This window comes from Chaetura pelagica, unplaced genomic scaffold, assembly GCF_000747805.2.
Source record: "Chaetura pelagica isolate M959 unplaced genomic scaffold, ChaPel_1.0 scaffold308, whole genome shotgun sequence".
In the NCBI taxonomy this organism is placed as follows: Eukaryota; Metazoa; Chordata; class Aves; order Apodiformes; family Apodidae; genus Chaetura; species Chaetura pelagica.
In genome coordinates this window covers 2867514-2895037 of record NW_009954442.1, presented here as the reverse complement: position 1 = coordinate 2895037, position 27524 = coordinate 2867514, and the positions used below count along the sequence as shown (strand labels likewise).

General features: G+C 37.2%; 1 protein-coding gene across 1 annotated transcript in view; it reads left to right on the top strand.

Annotated features, from left to right (window-relative positions):
• IL1RAPL1 (interleukin 1 receptor accessory protein-like 1) overlaps nucleotides 1–27524 on the top strand; it is a 586373-nt gene that overhangs the window by 403682 nt on the left and 155167 nt on the right. The window lies entirely within an intron of this gene.

Below are 27524 nucleotides of genomic sequence, written 5' to 3'. Positions count from 1 at the left end.
GAATAAAATACAGAATTGTGGTGAAATTATGATATTGTGTTACAAAATAACTGCACAATAGTATGAATTATCTTTGCTTAAGTCTTTTTGTCATGATCATCTTCAAAAGCTTCTTGGGCTTTTCTGCTTGATTTTGCTTTTGTTGGTTTTTTTTGTTTGTTTCTCAGGTCTTTACTTGATCTCTTATTTCCTTGCCTCAGTGGCAAGTGTTCCTCTCAGTTGCTGTGGGGATTAATTTCCTAAGAATTTTATAGGACCAGAGGAGTTTTTAAGTTTCCTGTAAAAATTTAACATCTTTCCTCTGGAGATAATAACATACATGGTAATCTCAGACTTTGAAAGATGGTAAAAAGCAATAGAGTTTCTCAGTAATTAGCCAAACAAAACGGAACATTCTGGTTTAATTGTTATCTACGAAGATTTTACACCTTATCACTGTCTCTGAACATGCAATCATTTTTATTTGCCATTTTCCAGGCTTCTCAAAACATGTAAAGTGGCATTTTCAAATAGAAGATGACAGTGTCAGTGCCTTGATCAGAATTTCTATTTGTTCATCCAAGCAAATGTAAATCAGTGTTCTTATTCACTGCACCTGGATCTATTCACTACCTTCAGCTCAAAGTGAAGAAAAAATTTCCTTTTTATCTTGCTATAGCCATCTATCCATTACTTGCACTCAAGGTATTACAATATCTTAATATTGATTAAATCTTCTGAAAGGATTTTCTGTTTTTTTAAACACCCTCATGAACCTTTTGTTTCAATTATTGCACTTTTATTAATCCTGAGATGCATGCCCTAGTATGTCTGTTTCACTGATACTATTTTCAAGCAAATATTTCAAATAGAAACAGGTAAGAATACTGAAGTATTAGTGTGGAAAATATGATGCCTTGAAGCTGATTATAAGCAGAGTAAAACCACTGGTGTCACTCATCACTGTCATATTACAATTGCACATTATTCTTGTGCGTGGCAGTTTATTTGCCATTTAACAGAAAATTTGTTATGTTATTGAATGATAAAGTGCAACTCTGCATTTAGGCAGAAGATATAAATTCATCAGTTCTGACAGCTAGAAATAGGTCTTTAAAACAAAGTGTTTAGAAAGTTTTGAATATACATTTAAACAATTTTAAAATAATTGAGTAATGTTCAAACAGTTAATAAAAATCTATTTATTTACTTGAGCGTATAATTTCTTCTGAGGGAGGGTTTAACATTTGTTTTCTCTTCATAGAGACTGTAGATATATAAATAGTTCACCATTCTATTTAAAGAAAAAAAAATGCTATTAAGAATTTGATTTAAAATAATGTATCAGTAGTTTCAATTGTGCTGAAGTCAAGCATTTAAAAGCAATGTCTGTGTGAACAATAATTTATTTATTTTGTTCAGTAACTAGTATTTGTACCTAAATATGTAATTAAGCAAAGATTCCACTAGGCTTAATATGATAACAACAACTGCACACCTCCCAATTGTTTTTAAGCTATTGAATGTCATGTAGGCATTCCTAAATTATTAAAAATATTTTCTTGTTATCAGTCTAGATCTACAGTACCCATTCAAGTAGTTGTCATTAGCAATTCCCCCAGGGGGAAAACCTCCTTCAATTCAAACTAAAATTAGTCTCACTGTCACTCAGATGCAGATACGCTGTTACAGCAAGTGTCCAGTTATTAAGATGATAAGGTTTGGGATCCTGATACGCTCCAGCCCATGCTGGATGTTCTGGTCACAGTGTCTGAAATCCTTCTCATCCTTCCATTCTCTTTATGACTGCCATGAATATTGGGCTGCACAATAGCTCCATCTCTTATATTTTATGGATAAAACGGCCTGTGAATCAAAAGGGAAACCCATGAGGCAGTTACTAGTAGAATTCTACTTGTAAATTGAGAAAATCCATTCCTTAGATTAAGTGAAAAAAAGTCTTAAGTATTTCAAGAAGTTGAGACATATTTAAATTCTGCCCTGTAGTGATACCTTCAGAGAAGAAAATAAATAAATTTACCATTGAAAATCAGTTTAATGAATCTGGGGTATTTGTTTACATGTTAATCATAATTGTGTATTTATTTCATACTGCCATTGCAAAGAGGAAGAAATGCACCTGTCAACATCTTATGTTCTCTCTTATGATACTATCTGTGCTTGTGTAATATATATGCTTATTTATGTTTCAAAAGGTGAGTTTCATGGTGAGTTTTTGTGTTAGTGGAAGGATGGAGTCATTACTTTTGTCCATAAATTAATATGTTACTCAATTCATAGGTGGAGTAACTTTATTGTGAAGAAAATTTATTTTTTTTACTGAATGTTTGCAACATGCAGATTTCAGGCATCCTCAGTTTTTATCTAAAAATAAATAAATAAATAAATAAAAATAAGAACAGATAAACCCTTGTTTTGTACAAGTATAATTTATTCTCATCTAAAACTGAATTAATAGCTTATTGTCATTGCAAAGAGAACCTAGAGCACTACATCTGGACTCATCTTTCTTCATTGAAAACACACAAGCCAGCATGTGGACAGTCATTGATCCTGGTACGGAGGTTGCATGCTAATTATCTCTTGATGATTCCATCAATACCTTAATGAAACACACTTACAGGACACATCAGACTGCTGTTTTTGGCATACACTCTCTGTTTTTTCTTGTTTCAAACTGCAACACAGAGTATAATCAAAGTGTCACTTTGGTCCTAGGTATCAATGCATGATGTTGGATAACTTGCCTTTTTGCCTACTTTTAGGAGCTAATACATGGTGCAGAAACACCCATCTTGTGCTGACTATTCCATAGTGCATGCCTACATTCTGAAAATGTATGTAGTTTAAGCCTCACTCTTTTGCAAATGTACAGGTACAAATTTTCTTCAACTGCTAGCATCTGCAGAAACAGATAATATCAGTTCTGGTGATTTCAGTCAGGCCATTGAAACAAAGAGTTTCCACTATGTTTTCTTTTTCCAGAGTTTAAAAAACTGTGGTGAGGTGCAGATACACAAGATGAATGATACAATCTGGCGGCAGCAGCATCTGGATTTTACCTTGTACAATAATTTTGTTTAAAAATAAGTATTTTTTTACATTTTCATACACTCCCTGTGTCCCTACAACTTCATATGCATTATTCCTCTACAAGAGTTAATACTGGATAAATAACTGTTATACTGGTTAGAAATCAAGTACATCCTCTTCACCATATTACCATAGGACAGCTTCTTTGTCTCTTCCCACCTGACAATATTCCTTTTACATCCTCAGCTGTACTTCAATAGGGCTTAGCAGGTTCTATAGACTCAGAAGAAGACCTCTTGGTTTTGATTTTGTCTCTCCAGAGTTCTTTTCATCCCTTCATGTTCCTTTCTCTACTAAAATAGGCCCTTTAAGTTCTGAGTAAAGTGATTTTGAAACATCCCACGAATTGATAACAAAAAAACCCAACCAAACAAACAAAAAATCCAACCACAAACCTGTTACATGTGTAGCATGACACTTCTTGGTGACAACTTTCTTAGCTGTAACAGAGAAACCTTATTAAGTTACATCTTCCAAAAAAAAATTTTTTACTGTGAGAGTGACAGAGCACTGGAACAGGCTGCCCAGGGAGGTTGTGGAGTCTCCTTCACTGGAGACATTCAAAACCCACCTGGACGCGTTCCTGTGTGATGTACTCTAGGTGACCCTGCTCTGGCAGGGGGGTTGGACTAGATGATCTTTCAAGGTCCCTTCCAACCCCTAAGATTCTATGATTCTATGATCTTTTTTTTCCCATGGATTTCCATGCAAGTCACATTCAAGTCTTGAAACTACTTTAGTCAGAATGGAAAACTGTGTTGAACTGTGAGCTACATTTAAGTATCTTGATCAATTGACTTCAGCATTGAAACAAAGAAGCGCATAATATCATAGCAAAGTTGATTACAGTGCAACATGGCTGCTGGATTTTATTAATGATGTGGTAATACAACTTGAAACAGATGTATTTTCAATGCATTCTTTAGAACAGATTATCCAAAGATTCTGTCCTGCAACACTGGCTGAAAGTTGGTTTATGGTGCAGGAGATGGGTAAAGGGTGAAGGGCCCCAGGAGAGGCTCTGATAAGAAGCTGAGAAGCTCCCCCAGCTCCAAAACCAGCCAAAGAACCAATAGAGGGACAATAGATGTGCCTCAGCTGTTAACATATGAAAGAATCAACAAAACACCTGAGCAAAGGGGCACTTAGGGGAGAAAAGCTGTGCTGGGGAGGAGAGTCGTGATGGTGGTTGGTGAGGAAGAAGGGGAAGAAAGTGCCTAAGCAGAAGTTTCCCTGCAAGCCATGGTGAGATGGCAGCTGTGCCCCTGCACTCATGGAGGAATGTGGTGGAACAGTCCCTGGGGGCTCCAGGAGGGGTGAACTTGGCCACTGGGCTTGGATTTTCTGGCCGGTGGATTTGCTGGCTGTGGACTCTGATTACGCAGCTGTGGAAGCCCCCGGGCCAGGGGAGGTGGCTGTTCCCAAAGCAGCCCATGACTCTGTGGGAAGCCCAGGCTGGAGCAGCTCTGGACCTTGTGGGAAGGACTCATGAAGGAGAGGTTTCTGGAGAACTCTCTCTCATGGGAGGCACCCCATGGGAAAGCAGGGAAGGACTGTAAGGAATCCTTCTTCCTGAGGAGGAAGGAGCAGCAGGAACCATCATCCTGTGAAGTGACCCTAAACCCCATCCCCTGTCCCTCTGTGCTGCTGGGGGGAAAGAGGGAGAGAATCTGGGAACAAAGGGATTTGTGCCCGGGAAGAAGTGAGGGGTGGGGTAACATCTGCAAGCCCTGCTCTGTGTGTGTCTGTGTCCTGGGTGTGCTTGATTAGTGTGAAATTAAATTATTATTTTTTCCCCAAGTTGAGTCTCTTTTGCCTGGGACCTTAATTGGTGAATGCTTGTCCTTTATCTCAACCCATGAGCTTTGTCCTCTCATCCCAGAATGTGTGCTTGTTGGAGGGGGAGTAGTTGAGTGAGCAGCCCTGAAGCTGTTTCTTTTGTTGTTGTGTTGTCCCAAACCACAACACAGTTTTATCTAGACGAACTACAGTAAAAAATTTACTATCAAAATAAGATTATCATGTGGTGAAGTTTTGTCATACTACCACCATCAATTGCTAGCATAAACTTTTATTGTTTAGCCATAAGAGGAGCAGAGAGCTGTAGGTGTGACATCCTTTGTTAATCAGTTATACTTTTGAAATTAGTCACTGCTCCACATCAATTCTGTAGCAAGACTTATTCTGAAGAGAATTATAGGAACAGGCTACAGATGGAAAAAAGACTAGAGAGAACTGAAAGTACTTATACAATTATAGTTTCTCTAATAGCTTGTTATACTGCAGTATTTTATTTCAAAAAAATAAATATTAAAAATATTCAAATTTGAATTATTCTTTGATTTTTATAAAAAAACAAAACAAGTCTTAAGTCCACAGGGCAAAATAATGTATGCAAAAATGTATACAGACATATAGACTTACATACAAAAGAATTATTTTCTGCTGTAGTTCCAATGTACCATAATACTTGAGTGATTATATATATATATTTTTATTATTTTTTTTGCTATTATAACAATTGTTTTAGGCAGGCTCATTCCATTTGTCATTGGCATATATGTCAAAAAAAGATAATAAAAAAATGTAATATGGTAAAAAATTGCACAAGATCATAATGGAGAAAATTCCATGGTTACACATAAATTAAAATGTGACGCTTAAACTCAGCCCATGCTAATGAGTTGTATTTGAGTCTTTAAAAAATGGCATAAATGAACATATTTACATGGAGTCTCAGTGAAGAGTATTCAATTGTAGGAGTCCTTCAAAAACTTACATATAGTTTTAAAGTAGGACCTCAAGCAAACTTGTTCATTTAAATGTATGTGTTTATATTTTCTCCTTCAAAAAAACCCTGCTCATTACTTTCTTTTGCATTTTCTGTATGGCAAATATGCTCAAAAGTCAATGAAAGCAAAAAGGCAGGATTTAGTTCTCAGAAAGCCTTTAAAGTGTTTCCCCTTGGTGCCAATCATACTGTGAAGAGCGACCTTGAAGAAAGAGTCAGAAGAGGACAGAAACATTGACTGTCTGGAATGTCAGATACTTATTTTTTCAGTGGTTGCTCATTCTTCAAAAACACCTTAATGTTTTACTGTTCCATGAAAGAATGAACTTTCAGACCTGGTTTACTCATATTACATACTGTTTAGTGAAATGCATGGGTCAGAAAGAAAAGTCTCGAGTTCATTTCAAAGCCCAGCAAGGATTGTAAATTGAAACCATGGACAACACTCAGATTTTATTCAGTTTCCAACTAGCCTTTATAAGCAATTCGTTACTGTACACATTTTTCTGCTATCTCACTGTGTTTGTCTGTTTGCTTATTGTTCATCATTAATCTTTCCACCACTCATTTTAGAGTGGTACAGTTTATGGAGCATTAGGTTTTGTGATGATGGGAAGTCTCTAATGTTTCTGATTTATTCTTTCCTTTCTATTCACTCATTTACAATGAATGGTAAGATTGCTGAAATAATCTTGTCACAATATTAGTGAGATTTTTACTCATAAATCTACACATTGTAAAGTCAAAGTGTTGTTTTTTTTTAATATTCGTCTTCAATTACTCAAAGGCTGATTCAGCAGGTTCTTAAAAAAAAAAAAAAAAAGACATGAATACAGATAAAAGTTATATTGTCATTACATCCGTCAAGCAGGCAGACGTTATTTCTTTTATCAGTAAAACTGTTTATAATGCATTCTGCTACTTTTCTACTGGTCTTGCAGAGTTATGTTTACTAAAGAATGTCTACTGTTGATGAACAACTAACAGGACACTGGTACAGTTGAGACACCTGCCTTGTGCTGAATTTTAGAAGTATCTGTTCTATGGCTCCTGGCTCTATTAATTCATAGTTGGTATCAAGAGTTTCAATCCAAGTAGACAGAAAAAACTGTCCAGAATTTTTGTAGAGCCCCTTTCCAAAAAAATAACTAGAAATAGAAGTCAGAATTTTTATTATTTTTTTTTTCCTACAAAACTTCCACAGGATGAAGGAGACATCAATTGATAAGTTGTATAGGTTTTTAGCAAACAGAATATGTGGCTCATGACACAAGCTCCTGTCCCTGTAAGTTGTAAAAACCAAAATATGAATTTGTCATAGAATATAAGACATATATCTTTGCCATATATCCTATTACCAGTTATGTTTCTGCACACAGAAAATCCAGTAATGCTGCTGTAAAAAGAATCTTCACCTTTGACCTGTAAATTATTAGTTTCAGCTCATATCTCGTTGTGCCAAATCCTTCACAATGATATCTAAATGAAATGTCAAATCATTTTTGAGCAACTAAGCAAATTCTATTGTGTTGATTAAAAATAAAATAAATAAATAAGGAAAAGTACTTAATTAGAAGTATTTCTGATGCATTTTTAAGTGTAAATCACAGCTGCACAACTATTGTAGTTATACAATTTTGACTGGCCATTGGCAACTTAAAAATCCCACAAAAGTGGGTTATTTAGTTAATTTCTTGTAAGCGCATACTATGCTTTAAAATAGCTGTTCTACAGAGCAGCACTTCTACTTAATTAGGAAGAAACTGCATAGGAAAAAATAGCATTTTAGCAATTCTCCCATACTTTCAGAAAAGACTTCTATTAGGTGGGAGTGATTTGGCCATGTGAGTAGGAAAAAGGAAATGGCATACTTGTTCTCTAACAAAACATCTTCACTGATAACATTTGTCTGAGTAGAGAATATTAATGTTGGATGCTCTACTTAACTAAAAATTGCAATCCTACATCAAAGCTTTGTTTAAATATAACACATTCTATTTAGCTGTTGAAAGCCAAAATTTGTACATTTTATCTTTTTTTGTGACTGTCCATGTTTTTTGCTTCTGGATGAAGCTTAAGTGTGCCTTCAAACTGTAAAAAAAAAAAAAAAAAAAAAAAGCCATTGGTGTGGTATATACAGTTCTACCTTTTTCTGCGAGGAGAATAGTGAACCTTTCATGTAGTGAGTGACCCTCGCTAAGGAAGTTTTTATATCTGGCTTTCCATACTCAGAGAGGATTGCTGAGCAGTTAGTTGTTTCAAAGAACACTTCTGAGTCTCTTAGAGAGTTCTTTGACACTGGGAAAGGAGCATTTCCTGGGCATCAGGATAAGAAGACCAGAAATTATGAAAGGACCAGGAAGGCAGTGGAAGCAACCTTGCTGCAATGCTCATCCTGAGAGACCAAAGACAGCTTAAAGTACCGGTGGTCCTCCAGCATGAAAGAGGCTAGCTTTCTTCTTTTTTTTTCTCTGTAAATTTGGTGAACAAATTTAAGGATTAACATCAAACTGGCCCAAAGAGTAGGAAAATGCCACCCTTTTCCTACAGCTTCAGCCAGTTTGATTTCACACATATGCTGAAAATTCTAGTAGAAAGAAGGAAAAATCCCCACTTAATTATCTCAGCAGATGACATAGAAAATCTACTACAGGGTATTCAGAACAAGGTGGATGATATGCTAACAACACTATGTGATCAGGAATTACTGTGACTGTACTTCCTTAAATAAGGAGTTGTAAAATGAAAGTTCCGATTGGCATGATTATGAGCATGTGCTGGTTTGATTTGTCATCTGTTTTAGTAGCAGGGAAGGGGCCCTCGGGGTGGACCCTGTAAGAAGCTACCGAAAGCTCTCCAGGCTCCAAAAATTCTAGCCAAGTCTGAGCCATTTAAGAGACAATGGATGCACCTATGTGATTAAAATAGGAAAAAAAAAGGATATGAGATAAGAGAGCAGAGGAGAGGTGGTGGTGAGAGCAAGATGGAGAGCAGAGGAGAGAGTAGTGGCAGAGCAAAGTTATCAAGGTCTGGTGAGAAAGGAGAGGAAGGAGGTGCCTGAGCAGATTTTCTACTGCAGCCCATGGTGAGAAGGCAGTCTCTCCCACTGCAACCCATTGAGAAGCATGGCAGAGCATCCCCTGAAGAAGCACTGTGGAGCAGATGTGGACCTGCAGCCCAAGGACTTGGAGCTGCAGCCATGGAGAACCCTGCGCCAGGGGAGACAACTGTTCCTGAAACAGCTTTTGACTCTGTGGGAAGCCGGCACTGAAGCAGTCTGCGCCTGAGGGACTGTACTTCATGGGAAGGACTCATGTTGGAGGGGTTCATGAAGGCCTCTTTCCCATGGGAGGGACCCAGCCGAGAAGCAGGGGAAGATTGTGAGGAATTCTTTTCCCACAGGAGGAAGGAGTGGCAGAAAACAACGTGATGCACTGACTCTAAGCTCCATCCCCTGTCCTCCTATGCTGCTGGGGAGAAGGAGACAGAGAAATTTGGAAGTAATTTGGGCCTGGAAAGAAGGGAGGGGTGGGGTAATGTATGTAAGCTCTAGTTTTGGTTTTGGTTTTGTCTTGTTTGTATTTGATTAGTGATAAATTAAAATAGATTTTTTTTCCCCAAGTTGGGTCTATTTTACCTTTGACCGTAATTGATGAGTGAACCCTCCTTGTCTTTGTCTCGACCCATGAGTTTCTAGTTGTTTTTTATCTCCACATCCCACAATCAGGGCAGGGAGGGCAGCTGGGTGAGTGGGCAGCCACGTGGTACTTTTTTGTCAGTTAGGCCCAAACTATGACTGACTATTATCGTGTTTTTAACTTTTAGTGCTTTTCAGAAGCAGGACGCTTTTTCCAAGCCGCAGGAAATGTAGACTGATAATCTTTATGAAAATCTAAATGCAGGATTAATGTTTATACTATTTATGCTGTTAATTTTAACTCTGACTGAGAAAGCTATTGTGTAGAGCATGTTTGAAAAAAGGTTAAAAATTGAAAAGCCATAGAGCAAAAATAAATTGTCATTTACTCTGGCTAGAAGCAGCAACAACAGCAACAACAATAATAATAATGTGCTATCTAATTTCATATTAATAATCACCTTTTTTGGGTAATTTGATTTGGAGGGTGGAAACAAGGTGCTGGAGTGAGCCCAGAGAAGGGCAACCAAGCTGGTGAAAGGTCTAGAGTGCAAGTTCTGTGAGTAGTGTCTGAAGGAACTGGTGTTGTTTAGCCTAGAGAAAAGGAGGCTAAGATCTTATCACTCTCTACAACTACCTGAAAGTACATTGTAGCTAGGAGGTGGCTGGTCTCTTTTCCCAAGGAGAGACCTTGTTAAACAACAGAACAAGAGAAAATGGGCTCTAGATGCACCAGAGTAGGTTTAGGTTAGATATTAGAAAAAAAATCTCCAGTGAAAGGGGAATAGGTGGTTGAGTCTCCATCCCTGGAGGTATTTAAAAGATGTGTAGATGTGGTGCTTAGGGACATGGTTTAAACGTTGGACTTGGTAGAGTTAGGTAAATGGTTGGTAGAATTAGATTATGCTTGGTCTTGATTATCTTTAAGGTCTTTTCTAATCAAAATTATTCTATGTTTTATGAAATGTGGGGAATTTACATATCCTGGTTTCTACACAAATTGTTAGTCCAATGGTGGCAGGGAGTTTATTGATTACAACTGTTCGGTGTACTGATGACAGTCACAAAATTTCCTATTTTCTTTGGAGCTGAACACCAGCCTGCATACTGATACGTTGTTGGACATTGTGCCTAGCCAGGCACAGTCCTTTACCCTTACCTATGTTTGGCAACTCTGACATCATCCCAATGAGTGTAAAACTTCTGATTTTTCAAATACCTCAGTATAAATAACATATATTAAATTATGTGGTCAAAGATGGTTTCACACTTTCCAAAGTGATATTTTTCTAAAAGAAAAGATATCAATGTGTAAGATAAGTGAATGATGAGGGAATTATAGTGAAAATAATAAATAACTCATGATTCTGTGATAATCAGAAGGTCTGAGTGAAAAATCTACTCCTAGCAACATGGCGTATAGAACTAGAATGCCCTCTTTTTAACTGTTGTCTGTAATCCCTTGTTAGAGATGGTGTTAGTAATTAAATGTATTACTCTTCAAATAAGTCTAATTATGTATTTTTTCTCTTAGTATAAGTGTTATTATAATATAAAGTTTCAAATATAGTAGTGATTTCAGCCTTATACAGGACATGGTAGAGAAAGATACAATTCTCATTCAAATACATTTGTTACAACAAGCTGGTTAAAAAAACATACTGGGAAAAGCATCATTAGGTTCATTGTCGAAACAGAACTGGGTTCCTTGGTTTTCAGAGGGACTTCAAATTTTTGTCATTCTTCTACCATAAATCAGAACCTTAAAATGAAACCACTATGTTATTAAAAAAAAATTAAAAAATAAAAAAATAGATATATGTGTGTATTTTAAGTGATCCATAATATAATAATAAAACTATACTGGAATTGGCTCTTTCATAACACTTACAAATAACTCAGAATCATTAGCTAATTAGCAGACTACTTACAAAGCGCAGCACTACATAAACATAATGAGAGGGTGTTGAACCACTTAGGCATGTTTTTCTTTTTGGCACAAGATAAACATATATTAACGTAACAACATACACACTGGTAAATACTATTGCCTCTATTTCCAGCCATTTCTGGAAAAAAAAGTTCTCTTTTGCTTGTTTGATTGTGCATATGCAACAACTCACCAAATTAAAGAAAGTTTGGCTTCTGTTTGCTTTTCTTTTCCCTCACCTTTCATTTGTCTGCCTTTCTCAGTTAGCGTGTTTGTGGACCTGCAATTTGAATTACCTGAGACAGAATATATCTTAATAGTTATGTTTCATTTCTGTTTAGCAGAGGAATTGAAAAGAAAGTGTTTTAGTGACTGTCTGTGCACTGACAATTCTTTCAGAATACAGCTGATTTGAGTGGCTAACTCAGTTGTTCTTACACCCAAAAAGAGGCCCTAAACACTGACATCATCCATATTAACCTCTAAGCTTTCTTGGACAGTCAGATGCACACAAGAGAACTGGAGGAGGCAAGGTTAGAGAAAAAAAGTTCTGTCCATCTTGTTCAATGTGAAGACAATCCCCAGAAAACTCAATTCAGAGGTGGGCCAAAGTTTTATTGACAACCATTCTTTGGTAGGTGGGAGATTTTTGCTGGAGGTCATGAAGCAAGAACCATTTTATCCTCCATATCTACTTTGGAGGGAAATCTATGTAGGTTTCTCATAGAAAATGGTAGATGGTAATGTTTCTAAATGCTTCTCATTTCCACTTGCATGTATGATAGTTAATGAATATGCAAGGAGCTCATTTATATTAGACTCTTAATGCTACACAGCAATAGTTTTTTTATATAAGCAAAATGCAGGAAATCTCTAGATGTGCTTGCCATGCATGATGGTGTGATTTCAACTTATTACTCTTTAAAAGAGTCATAATTTTGTAAAGCATTTCATTATGCTTTTTACCATTTAATTTTTGAGCATGAACTTTCAAGTGTTTATCTGAAAAGTCATCAAAACCATATTCTGAAATAGCTCTTATTTTTAACTTACGTGAATAAGTACAGGAACAGAGCAATTAAATTATTTTCCCCTGTATCAACTCTTTTTCACACTGTTAACTGACAGTGTTCACTTTAAAAAAAAAAAAAAAAAAAGTGTCTGTGTTTATCTGCATGCTGTAAGTTATTGCATATCTAGAAATTATTGCTAGGGTACTTCTCACAGAGTTTGGATATCTTTCTGTTTCAATAGGCATTTAAATATTAAATGCTTATTGAATGTTATTCCAAACCATCACTTTTGCACCACGGCTATGGAAATCCTTCAAGAAAAAAATTCCCTTCACTTAGACTGGAAGAAGAAGCAAAGCATAAAAGGACTGGAAGTGTAAGAGGAATTCTGTTGTTGTTGTTTTTTTTTTTAAATTCTATTCAAATGTTTAGAACATTGGTTGGTGATTGAAGGGGAATTCCATATTTTGTTTCGTTCAATTTGTTTACCTATGCGTAATAGCAATGCATTTTGTGAGTACTTGATGAGATAATCTATGACACTGATTTTTATTTTTTTAAATTGGTTTGAGCTTTAATATAAATTGTTATACCTTGATGCTTACAACTTTTGAAACTGAATGTATCGCATTTAGGAATGTATAATTTGTAAGAATAGACAATGCTGAATAGGGTATAAATATAATGCATGCAATGTATTCCACATACTTTACAGGTGTTGCATTATCACAGCTGTAAACATGGTAGCTATCAAATGCAAGGTTGGTCTTAGTGAAAATAATCATTTAAATATTTGTATTTATATGTTAGTTTGCTGATTATTTTTTTTTTTTTTAATAGCTTTGAGAATTCTGGAATACACATTAGAACAACTCATGGAGGAGAAAGTAATTTTCAAAATTATATATCCATGTTTTACACATTTTCTGAAGTTAAATAGAGGTTGGAACCATTCTAGTTTTTTTATTTGTCATAACTAAGTCTCAATTGGCTCTAATAGGAAATGTTAAATAATTAGTTATTTATAGAGCTAGGCAACTTTTAAATCAAATTATTGAAGCTTTCTTGTTCCCAGTTGGAGTCGCATTAAACAGCAAAGACATATGCTTTCATCCAGTTTGGTTTGGTACTGCATGCCTAAATTTTTGATAACCTTAAAAAAATAAAGCAGCGTGCTGATAGAATTGCTGACTGCAAACACTGCAAGCATTTAAGTCAAATATAATTGTATAAAACAATGTGCTATTAACTGCCTGTGACCGACGGTGGAAGATAGCTTTGAGCTAAATATAAGTACCTTCCTATTAGACTAAATGAGCAAATCAATTTCCTAACTTTACAGAAAAATCTAGTTTCATTGCAAGGAAAATTTTACCTAGCTGCCTACTTTAGTAATAAATACATTGAAGTAATTAATTTTGCAGGACACTTTCATATTTTAATGTATTTATAAGTATATAAAGATTCATAAAACATTTACTTCAAGCTAATTGTCTTTTTGAGAAAAAAAAAAAGTTGTCATTATTAAATTCTCATATGAGAACTCATAAGCGCTCTTAAGCTTTTTTTGGTTACCATGGCAACGGTTATCAATTCAACCTTAAAATAGAACATAGTAAAGTTACAACTGTAGAAGTCCAGTCTCAACAAAATTAGATAAAAAGTCATGCTCTTCTTTTGGATATTCTTAATCATTCTAAATGTATAATCTTTAGCAGAGATCAAAGGTTGCTTTCATCTAATTAGCCAATTAAATGAATGTGATCTGTTTCTAGAATATGGCAACAAATTTGAAAGCAACCAAAATGAAGGAAATTTTATCCAAGATATTTGCTATTGTCTCTGTCTCATCCTGTTGATTAATGAATGAATGACAATATAATGGTCTCTGCCTTTTCTGTGAGGACATGATGATCTGAACAATACATCATCAAATTCGAACTACTCAAGGTCATCTGTTTAACTTTTTAAAAGTTTAATACAGTGTGAGTGCCATTAAAAAAAATCAGTCTTCTGTCTAAGACAGGAACTGAGACAAGCCTGGTCAACAGGATACTTCAAGGTCTGTGTGGCCCACATCTTCAGGCAGACCTGCTCAAAGCTGAAAAGGCAGCTGACCTTTTCATCTGGAGGTGTACAGCCACCAGTTCCTGGGCAGAAAGGGCTGTGAGACTCAGGACAGACACCATGGGTACAGCTCCTGCTACCAGACATGTATTGCACCATGTACAGTTTTCAATATTGAAATCCTATAAAGCTTGGAACAAGCTTCCTTAGCCCAGAGTGTATTTAAGTGCTTTTTATACAGGGTGACAGGTGGTTTGTGGGGAGTGAACCCTCAAAAGGTTGCCGGTCTAGAAGCTTTCCCTCCTGGCAATGTTGGGAGCAAGGTGCACCTCAGCCTATTAGTTTCTAGTTCTCAGTTGCAAACAGCTCACCAGATTTAAAAAGCCTAAGTTGTTCCTGACAGGTTTCTTTAAGCACTATCAGTTTCATAATATTTAGCTGTAGTTTAGGCAGTAGAGAAGAAAGCTAAGTTTCATTGGCTTAGCGTTAATTAAGCTGTAACCGGGGACATCAGGGGCATTTTAGGATTATAGAACAGAGGTAGGGTGTGCTTTTAGTTGAGGCCATCTTCAGTGAAATAGTGGCATGTTTAATATTTGAATGACCTTTTTCAGATACCTGGTAAAATTCTTTGTGATGATTCAGAGCACATAATGCTTTCAGCGTTTATGATTTCAGGCTGTTAGAGGCGTGACTGCTTTTGTTGCTCTGTTTATTTCTGATTCATATATTATGATATTTCAGAATTGCAATGGAGGGAATGTTCTTTCTTTCCTTCTACAATAAATCTCACACTTTAGAAGCATGTTTATTCCAAGAGATGGTGACATATAGAGGAAAACTTGGAAAGAGATGATTGTTGAAGGAACCTTGTGCCAGATATGCCAACCTTAATTCTATAATCTTCTTTGGAAGGAAAAGTCCTGTTTTTTAAACTTCTTTTGTGTCTTTCACAAGGTCACAAATTTGAACTAACCCTTGTCTGGGACTTAATCCAGAGCAGTTCACGTGCTCAGAAATCTCTCTGATCCTCAGTTGTTCAGAAAATGGGTTGAGATGCAGAAATCTTCCTTTGCAAATGTCTTTTTGAATATATAAACATATATATACATATATGCATGTTTATATATATTATGCAATGAAAAGAATCTTCAGAGTTTCCTGTTCAACTTTGTGACTGAAAAGTCCTATGAATGTAATGACTGCATTTCAAAACCTGTGGCCGATGATAGAAAGTCACTTGTTTTTAGAAACTGTATTTAACCATCTTTCAGAACCTGCCAGTGACCCATTTGTGACATCCCTCCCTTAAAATATCTGATTAATAGCTGGTGTGTGTGCCTATATATTTCCTTACTCTGATTTCTGGTCTTTGCTTCCCCACCACTCCAGGAAGAATGATTCCAGCATTGGCACTAAAAGTATTGCCTTTTCCCCCGCCCTCTCCCCCAAAGTCTTCTTCCTAAAGTGTCTCTTTAAATTAAAACAGGGAAACACAGGTGGATGAGAAGGTGAAACATATGAAACAATGTCTTTAAAACAACGACACAGGTGACCATGTGTGACAGGCTATTCAAGATAATAGACTTTTAATTCAGTAAGTTGTAGATTCTGTTTTTCCATTTAATTTATAAATACTCTAATTGTGTTATCTTTATTATATTCTGCTTATTTGTACATTTAAGATCCTTTGTCATTAAAAATGTCTGTATTTTGCCTTGGTATACTGTGGCATGTTTAAACACAGCATTCTTACATTTCACAGAGTGTGTCATCAACAAGTGAGAAACCATACTTTTTCATTACACACCTATATCACAGCACTTTTTATTAGCAGCTTGTAATGATGTCTTTAAACTATGCATTGTATTTGGCATTTTTTTTCCACAAATTGAAAGGGAAAAACTCAAGCAATGAAACTACCTCCTAAGAAGCTTGTAGTTCACTACACAGTTGGCAAAACCTATTCTAAAGAATCATTATTACTGTAGTAGCGATGCTTCATCTATTTTGTGTCATTTTATAGTTGTATGTAAGGTTGTGTTGGTTTTTTTCTCCACAAGTAGACTTTGCATATCAGAAGTCTTTGGTATGTTTTTTGTGGTTAATTCACCATGTAAACCAGGAACTTTATGCATTGTCATTTCTGCACATTTCTCAAACAGGAGCCAGCTTAGTTTCTATTTCCATTCCATTTCTTTCTTGAGATACATGATGCTTATATGATAATTATCCTCATAAAAATCTACTTTAAAAATTGTATCAATTTATATGCTGCTCCCCTTCCTCTCTCCCCAAATGCTGTTTGACAACTTGCTGGCAGCAAATGTTAAAAGTGACTAATTGTGTTACATCCTGCTCTATTCTTGTGACACTGCACCTGGGTTCTGGTGCGCTCAGCACAGAAAAGATATAGACCTGTTGGAGAGCATCGAGAGAAGGGCCACAAAGATGATTAAATGGCTGGACCACTTCTGCTATGAAGACAGGTTGAGAGAGTTAGGGCTGTTCAGCCTGGAGACAAGAAGGCCTTGTAGCACCTTCCAGTACCTGAAGGGGCTACAGGAAAGCTGGGGAGGGACTCTTCATCAGATGAGGCAGTGGTATGACAAGGGGTAATGGTTTTAAACTGAAAGAGGGAGATTTAGGTTAGACATCAGGAAGAAATTCTTCACTATGAATGTAGTTAGGTACTGGAACAAGTAGCCTAGGGAGGTTATCGAAACCCACTCTGTTGAGGTGAATGCATTTTAATAACTGCATCTTAAGATGCATTTACAATAAAAAAAATGAGCAAACATATCAGAATATTTTCTTAACTTCAACATACTTTTTCTTGATGTTGATTCATAAAATTAAGGAAGTCTGTTGAATCAGATAATTCTTGAGATTAAAAAGGTATTTTAGAAGTTCCTAAGTCTGCTACCAATGCTCAGCTTATAATAATTTGGCTATCATCTACAAACAGCTTTTAGTATGACTGTTTTTTTTTTCAAAAGATGATGACACTTGGAAGAGAAAATGGCACTTATTTTCTTTGTAAAAAGTTTAGTAATCAAAAACTTGTTTTAGAAAATTTGGAAAGAGCTTTATTGTCATGGGAGTTCTTGTGTTTTGAAATATCCACATATTGAGGAGGCATCCTGATTATACATAAATAAAGCACAAAATGCTTGCAAAAAAATTACAAATCTTTCATTATGCTTGCTGTTGCAGCCTTCTTTAAATATTTTTAAATATTTGTGAAATGTATTTTGAAATCTGTGTAAAGTTGCACATGATAATTTTCTAGTATGGTTTGGTATATACTTTTTCATTTTCTCTTTATTGCAGTGCATTTTTTGTTCTCTGGTCTATAAGGTTTGGTTTGAAGTATGTATTAAAACTAAATCTCCTTTCTCACCTTTCCCTTTAAAAAAGAAGGAGGGAGGAGCAGAAGATATTTACATACATCAAGGGATACACATTCACTATGACTTCTTTTGCCTTACGTATTGCTTCCTAGCATGAGGTTTCCCCAGGAAAAAAGACTATGACATATCTCTAAGAGTTTTTCCACACCACAATTTTTTTCTAGTTTCTTGCTTATTGATTTCTGACAGCTTGAATCCACCTTGTATTTTAAATCTAGTTGTACTCTGAGAATGGTAACACCAAATAACATATCTAGCTTCATGTTTCTTTAGTTGTTTTTCTGTTGCTGTCAAAAAGGAAATACATCCATATCAAATCCATCAGAAGTGAGTCAGGCTGAACAATGTTTAACTTGATGATTATTTTTTAGATACATAAAGAGGATAAATATATGCATATGAAATCAGTTTGGGACCCCACAAACACTTGATCAATTCAGTTATAGCAAAATAAGTAGCAAAGTAATTCTAGGGGACAATGTTTCAACTGCTGCAAGAATTTGAAGCTTTGCATTTACACGCAAAGAAGCCAATTGCAGGAAAAATATGTGATGTTGTCATGTTTTCCTCCACTTTTCCTTATGCAAAGTAAATTTGGAAGTGATTTGGTTTCCTTTCTCATTCTCCTCTGTCACTGAGTATGCTTGAAAATTATACATATTCCTAATAGAGAAAGTACCCTCAACTATCCTTTTATCTGGAGTGCTTTCTTGCTTTTTTTTGAGCTTCCATTGTGACAGTCTCTACACTTGCAAATTGTGGTTAATCCTTTGATGACTAATTCAAGTTAGCATGCTACAGCCTATTAAGCTTGTCACCAGCCTAGCTGAGGTACCATTCCTTGTTAAATTTCCATTTACTGTGTCTTCCCCAGTGATCAGCTCTAAACAACTATAATGAGGCTATAACTGAGTTTGTAGTAGACAAATAGGGAAGCTGAGCATAGGGGAAAGAAGCAGAGAGGAACACTGTAAGCATATTATTTCTCAAACTGCTAAAAATATATGTTAGTTATCTTTTCCTTTTTTAACTGATTTGAAAAGGAGTGTCATTATTTACTTTTGTCACTGATCTGATACTTTCAGTGTTTCTTCTTAGGGTTATATATTATTAATCAGTCATGAGAAGGGCCTGTGATAGCTTTTGAAGACCTAGTGAAGCCCATTTGTGACATTAAAAACTAAACCAGCTGAGCTGGATAGTGGTACGACACAATAGAGGAGAAAACTTGCATATGTGCCAGCAACAAGTGTTACAGGTAAATTAAACTTCTGCAAGTGGTGATGATTTCAGGATCCTCTGTGGCAGTAGTTACCTGGAAGAAAACAAAAATTGTGAATATGCATAGCTGAGATATAAATTAGTCAGAAATAAAATAGAACAGTCTTTACGATTTTTATATGTATCCTGACCTTTTGTACATGTTACAGAGTGCCTACTTTTCCTAAGTACCCTGTACCTGGGGCTTTCAGTGAGAATGTGGTATCCATAGATGTGGAAATCCATCTAGGTGTCTGTCTGCATATTTTAGTAATCAAAATTTACACCCTTAAAATGCTTGTTTCTCAAACCTCACCCTTGTTACTATGTAGAAGTTACTCATATTGTTACTATAAATATAAAACATTCGTAAAATCATTCTTAAACTAATGTTTACCTAAATAAACTGGTATTTATAAAAAGGATAAGAAAAAGTGTGGATGATAGACTTTGTGGGTTTTTTGGCTGTATTACTACTTTCTGAGTTTATTTTACGTCTTGGAACGTAATGTAGGAGCAGAAGGTACCATCTGTTGTTCATTTGACTCAGAAGATGCTCTTCTTCTCCTCCAATTTAGTAGCTTGCTGTCCTGTCTAGGGGCATCCTGTCTTAATGTTTACTGCCTAAATAATAATAGTAACATAGCACATGTTTGATTACTGAGAGTTTAAGAGTATTAAACAGGCATGTCAGTCTTTTGGGAGCACCATTCCTAGCCAGTACGCTACAGAGCAAAGATACGGCTACTGCTGCTGGATAACTCCAAGAAAGATTAGGAAATTCTAAAATAGAAACCTAGTCCCTCAGTTGAAATCTGAGTTTGTGGTATTTCAGCCTTGATTCAAACCAAAATATTGTGAAATGTGAAGTGAACCAAGGAATTAGAACCAAGAATCAGAAACCTAGGTGGACAAAGAGTAATAATAAGGATACCTTACTCAAAATGTTTTTATTCAAAATGAACACTTCTATTTTTGCTCCAGAAAGGCTAAAATAATGTGTCATGGGCTGTTTTGTTTTTTTTTTAGATACAATGAAAACTAGGCATTTCTACAGAAAATTTCAGAATTAGAAAATTCCTAAATAACCCTTACTTTTCTGTGTAAACAATTTGTACATTCCAATACAAATTCCTTGTTATGTTTAGAAGAAATGACAAGTTCAGGGAAAACTAAGGGAAAGCCTTTCAGCTCCACTTCCTATGGCCTAAGATATTTGGTTATGAAAAGAATGGACTGATAGCAACCAAGAGAATTATTTTAAATTTACTATGGTACAGATTCTGCAAAGAAATAGGATGGCATAAATTTTTGGCCAAAGAAAACCTATGTGTTTCTGGCCAAAGAAAATTGATGTGCAGATGTTCTAATAAGCATTAATTTCCTAAACAAACTTAAATGAACTTTGACCAATCATTATTGTCTGTTTCCTAAGGAAAGTAAGAGAAGTTTCCTTTTAAAAAAGTCAACAAAAGAGATAGGAGTCTGCCATAATTTCCTAAGAACAGTATCTGAAAAAGAAGCAATCCGATGTGATCTAAGTTTTTTGTCTTCAATAATGCTTTTGATCAACTTGTTTGTAATTAAAAGGTGGTTTGTGTGGTGTTTTTGTTTTTTTAAATAATGTAATAAGAGTACTATTTTCAAGAAGATTTTTTTACTTTGGAGCTTGTTTTACATACATTTTAATATATCAATATATATGCACAGTTTTATGGTTGTGTAACCAAAAGTTCTGGTAACATTCCTGCAGACCAAATGTTTATGTTGTCTAATTTCTGTTTGTTGCCAAGTAACTGCATGATGTGTGCTAATATAACATCTGCCATCCTGGGTTTGTATAGTGAGCTTTATTTAAAGCTTGGTACATTAAATGGGCAGTAAGTGCCAGATATTATTGTTCTCAGGCACATTCCTCTCCCTCCCCTTACAGGAACTGTGTAACTTTTTTGTTTTTAATATTCTGTGATAGACCTTGGTTTCCTACCATGTTACAATACAAAAGAGCTATGGAACTAAAACTTCAGGGTTTAGAATTCAGACAACTTTTGAATAGAGATAATGCAAACCTTAAGTACCCTGTACCAGGATGTCTGCTGTTGTAATGGGAAAGTCTGTACACACAGCATAGAATCAGGCAGAATATCTGTATGATAAACTGTAGAGTTGTACAGTGCTATTTGCATGGCATGTCCCCTACTCCACCCCCATCCCATTTGCTGCATAGACGCTAACTACTTAGGACAACTTAGGAATTCTGTATACTTTTAAAATCTGATTTTAAGTGCAAATGTTTGCTAAAAATGGAAAAATAGGTGGAGACTTAAATCTCCCCTCTTTCATTTTAAAACCACTCCCTCTTGTCCTATCACTATCTCTCTGATGAAAAGTCCCTCCCCAGCTTTCCTGTAGGCGCCCTTCAAGTACTGGAAGGCTGCTATAAGGTCTCTCTGGAGCCTTCTCTTCTCTAGGCTGAACAGCTACAAATCTGTCAGCCTGTCTTCATAGCAGAGGTGCTCCAGCCCTCTGATCATCCCCATGACCCTTCTCTAGACCATCTCCAACAGGTCTATATCTTTTTTGTGCTGAGGGCACCAGAACTGTACACAGTATTCCAGGTGGGGTCTAACCAGAGCAGAGTAGAGGGGCAGAATCACCTCCCTGGCCCTGCTGGCCACATTTCTTTTGATGCAGCCCAGGATACAGTTGCTCCCTTGGCTCCAGAGCACGTAGGTGGTTCATGCGGAGCTTGTCATCAACTACCACCCCAAGTCCTTTTCCTCAGGACTGCTCTCCAGCCATTCTTCCCCCAGCCTGTATTTATACCTGGGTTGTGCCGACCCAGGTGCAGGACCTTGCACTTGGCTCTGTTGAACTTCATGAGGTTGCTATTGGCCCACCTCTCCAGCCTGTCAATGTCCTTCTGGATGGCATCCCTCCCCTCTAGGATGTCAACTACTCCACACAGCTTGGTATCATCAGCAGCTGTGCTGTCCATGCTGTCTACTCGATCACACTGTCCATGGTGTGGCCATCCAGCCAATTTCTTATCCACCAAGTGGTCCATCTGTCATATCCATGCCTTGTCAGTTTGGAGACCAGAATGTCATGTGGGACAGTGTCAAATGCCTTGCACAAATCCAGGTAGATTATGTCAGTTGCTCTGCCATTATCCAACATTTCTGTAGCCTTGTGGTAGAAAGCCACCAAATTTGTCAGGCATGATTTGCCTGATATCTAACTTGTTCTTTATATTTATGAATAGAAGGACCTTTCTTTTTAGAGAAGGACCCAAGATCTTTCTCTACCAATCTCATTTTCATCTAGTCAGCTCCCAGCCTATACTGGAGCCTGGATTTGTTCCTCCCCAGAGACAGGACTTCACATTTCCCCTTGTTGGACTTCATGAGGCTCCTGTCAGACCATTCCTCAGGCCTGTCAAGGTGCCTCTGAGTGGCATAACAGCTGTGAGTGGCAGAACACCCATCTCGTTCATCAACCACTCTTCCCAGCTTCATGTTCTGTCATCCAGGTCACTAATGAAGAAATTAAACACTGTGGCCCCGAAAATGACCCCTAAGGTGCACTGCTTGTTACAATTCTCCAGCTGGACTTTGTCCTGCTGGTTGCAACACTCTGAGTCCAGTATTACACCCAGTTTTCAACACACCTCACTGTCCACCTACTTAGTCCATACTTCATCAGTTTATCAGTGAGGAAGTTATGTGAGTCAGTGTCAAAAGCCTTGCTAAAGTGAAGATAAACAGCATCAACTTCTCTCCTTGGGTCGACTGAGCCAGTCATCTCACTACTCATGTCATCAAGTTGGTTAGGTGTAATTTGCCCTTTGTAAACCCATGCTGACTACTGCTAATCATTATCATGTACTTCATGTGTTTGGAAGCAGTTTCCAGGTCTATTTGTTCCATCACCTTAGGATTCAAGGTGAGACTGGCAAACCTATGTCCCCAAGATCCTCCTTCTTGCCTTTCTGGAAGATGGGAGTGACATTTGCTCTCTTACAGTCCAAAATCTCTCAACATAAAAGCAAAAAAACCCACACCTGCTTGAATGGGGCAGATCATAGCTAGCTGTCTGAGAGGACAGAAAAGTTATTGTGCACTCAAATAAACGTACAAAAAGCAAAAAGAGCCTTCAGATTGTTCACAAAAGTACAAATTACAAATTTTTGTCACTTCATTTTAGGGCCACAAGAAATGATAATATGTCCAAATTTCTAGCAGATCAACAACAGGTTTGAAAGACTAAATCACTGAAAAGACTTGGAGAACATATGGAAGAGGTGTACAGGTCTGCAACAGAACCAAAACAGAGAGAATAAGAGCAGGTCACTTTTAAAATAAAATTATTTTAAAATAGTACAACAGAATTAAAAGTTTTAGTAAAAATCCTGAAAGAGGAAACACTATGTAATATGTAAAAAGTCCTTTAAATGTCAGGTCTTCAGAAGAGTTGAAGTGGTCAGGGTACATAGGGTCCTATTGCCTTTACAAAGCTTCCTCAGAGGCTGAGAAATTTAATTCTGAAATGTCAGCATCATCAGCAGAAAGATTTAATTAGGAAAAAAAACCCAACAGAAAACAGAGTATCTAGAATTTGTGTTCAAAGGTCATGAGCTACAGTATTTACAAGAATTATTCTCTCCTTTTTTGAGAGTTAGAGCAGGTGATTCTAATTTTAATGTTTCTGAAAAGACTGAGGGAGAGAAGTAACAGTGAGTAATAAAATTCAACTGTCAAGATGAAAGTGAGGCTGAACAAGAAAATGGATGTACTTCTAATTAATTGGACAATATAAATGAAATTTTCTGGGAGTCATCCTGTAAGAACAATAGAATAATTATTAAGGAAATACTTGTTTAGCCTAGTCACAGAGCACATAACCTTATGACATGTCCCTCCCCCTGCCCTCACTATATTTTCTGTATTTTAACCTAGAGAAAAAAAGGGAAGATAATAGATTAAGGGAACAGTATGAGAAGGGAATCCAGGATGATATGCAGAGGAATTTTAATTGTGTTGCAGAGTGCTTGCTTGATGCAAAATGCGTGAGTCTGACTTTTCTTACTTGCTTGTCTAAAACTTATTATCTATTTAACTCTCTGTTTTGCTTCATGAATATTTAATCTATTCCGGTAGCCCTGTTGTAGGGCTACTGCAGTATGGGCTTCCAGACTTGAAAAGTGCTAAGAACCACCCTCTCAATTGTTTTTTCATTTGCCTTGACATAGAAGCAGTAACAGATATTTCACATAATCACAGAGAATTGTTGCAGTTGGAAGACCTCTAAGATCAATGAGTCCAACCACCCAGTTAGGGAAACCAAACCAAACCAACCCTGGGAAGCCTGTTCCAGTGCCTGACTGCTATTTTGGTAAATAAATTATTCCTCATATATAGTCTAAACCTCCCCTTGTGCAACTTAAGGCCATTTCCTGTAGTCCTAGTGTTATTCACTTCGGAGAGGAGGCCAACTCCCACCTCTCTACAACCTCCTTTCAGGTAGTTGCAGAGAACAACAAGGTCTCCCCTCAGCCTTCTCTTGTCCAAAATAAACAATTCTAGTTCCCTTAGCCCCTCCTCATAGGACTTGTCTCTAGACCCTTCACCAGCTTGGTTGCTCTTCTCTGGACATGCTCTACCACCTCAATGTCCTTCTTGCAGCAAGGGACCCAAAACTGAGCACAGTATTTGAGGTGTGGCCTCACCAGTGCTGAGTATAGGGTCATGATCTCTAGTCCTACTGGCCACACTATTCCGGATACAGGCCAGGATGCTCTTGGCTTTCTGGGCACACTGCTGGCTCATATTCAGCTGGCTGTCAACCAACACCCCCACGTCCTTTTCAGCTGGGAAGCTTTCCAGTAACTCTTCTGCAAGTCCGTAGCACTGCATGGTGTTGTTGTGACCCAAGTGCAGGATCTGGCACTTGACCTAACTGAACTTCATACAGTTAGCCTCTGTGTATTTAAAAATATACAGTATAAATCAGGTGAACTGGGTTTGCTTAATCCTGTTATCACATGGTGGTAAAGATGAGAATGTTTCAGGGAAAGCTCTTATGTTTAGAAGAAATGACAAGTTCAGGGAAAACTAAGGGAAAGCCTTTCAGCTCCACTTCCTATGGCCTAAGATATTTGGTTATGAAAAGAATGGACTGATAGCAACCAAGAGAATTATTTTAAATTTACTATGGTACAGATTCTGCAAAGAAATAGGATGGCATAAATTTTTGGCCAAAGAAAACCTATGTGTTTCTGGCCAAAGAAAATTGATGTGCAGATGTTCTAATAAGCATTAATTTCCTAAACAAACTTAAATGAACTTTGACCAATCATTATTGTCTGTTTCCTAAGGAAAGTAAGAGAAGTTTCCTTTTAAAAAAGTCAACAAAAGAGATAGGAGTCTGCCATAATTTCCTAAGAACAGTATCTGAAAAAGAAGCAATCCGATGTGATCTAAGTTTTTTGTCTTCAATAATGCTTTTGATCAACTTGTTTGTAATTAAAAGGTGGTTTGTGTGGTGTTTTTGTTTTTTTAAATAATGTAATAAGAGTACTATTTTCAAGAAGATTTTTTTACTTTGGAGCTTGTTTTACATACATTTTAATATATCAATATATATGCACAGTTTTATGGTTGTGTAACCAAAAGTTCTGGTAACATTCCTGCAGACCAAATGTTTATGTTGTCTAATTTCTGTTTGTTGCCAAGTAACTGCATGATGTGTGCTAATATAACATCTGCCATCCTGGGTTTGTATAGTGAGCTTTATTTAAAGCTTGGTACATTAAATGGGCAGTAAGTGCCAGATATTATTGTTCTCAGGCACATTCCTCTCCCTCCCCTTACAGGAACTGTGTAACTTTTTTGTTTTTAATATTCTGTGATAGACCTTGGTTTCCTACCATGTTACAATACAAAAGAGCTATGGAACTAAAACTTCAGGGTTTAGAATTCAGACAACTTTTGAATAGAGATAATGCAAACCTTAAGTACCCTGTACCAGGATGTCTGCTGTTGTAATGGGAAAGTCTGTACACACAGCATAGAATCAGGCAGAATATCTGTATGATAAACTGTAGAGTTGTACAGTGCTATTTGCATGGCATGTCCCCTACTCCACCCCCATCCCATTTGCTGCATAGACGCTAACTACTTAGGACAACTTAGGAATTCTGTATACTTTTAAAATCTGATTTTAAGTGCAAATGTTTGCTAAAAATGGAAAAATAGGTGGAGACTTAAATCTCCCCTCTTTCATTTTAAAACCACTCCCTCTTGTCCTATCACTATCTCTCTGATGAAAAGTCCCTCCCCAGCTTTCCTGTAGGCGCCCTTCAAGTACTGGAAGGCTGCTATAAGGTCTCTCTGGAGCCTTCTCTTCTCTAGGCTGAACAGCTACAAATCTGTCAGCCTGTCTTCATAGCAGAGGTGCTCCAGCCCTCTGATCATCCCCATGACCCTTCTCTAGACCATCTCCAACAGGTCTATATCTTTTTTGTGCTGAGGGCACCAGAACTGTACACAGTATTCCAGGTGGGGTCTAACCAGAGCAGAGTAGAGGGGCAGAATCACCTCCCTGGCCCTGCTGGCCACATTTCTTTTGATGCAGCCCAGGATACAGTTGCTCCCTTGGCTCCAGAGCATGTAGGTGGTTCATGCGGAGCTTGTCATCAACTACCACCCCAAGTCCTTTTCCTCAGGACTGCTCTCCAGCCATTCTTCCCCCAGCCTGTATTTATACCTGGGTTGTGCCGACCCAGGTGCAGGACCTTGCACTTGGCTCTGTTGAACTTCATGAGGTTGCTATTGGCCCACCTCTCCAGCCTGTCAATGTCCTTCTGGATGGCATCCCTCCCCTCTAGGATGTCAACTACTCCACACAGCTTGGTATCATCAGCAGCTGTGCTGTCCATGCTGTCTACTCGATCACACTGTCCATGGTGTGGCCATCCAGCCAATTTCTTATCCACCAAGTGGTCCATCTGTCATATCCATGCCTTGTCAGTTTGGAGACCAGAATGTCATGTGGGACAGTGTCAAATGCCTTGCACAAATCCAGGTAGATTATGTCAGTTGCTCTGCCATTATCCAACATTTCTGTAGCCTTGTGGTAGAAAGCCACCAAATTTGTCAGGCATGATTTGCCTGATATCTAACTTGTTCTTTATATTTATGAATAGAAGGACCTTTCTTTTTAGAGAAGGACCCAAGATCTTTCTCTACCAATCTCATTTTCATCTAGTCAGCTCCCAGCCTATACTGGAGCCTGGATTTGTTCCTCCCCAGAGACAGGA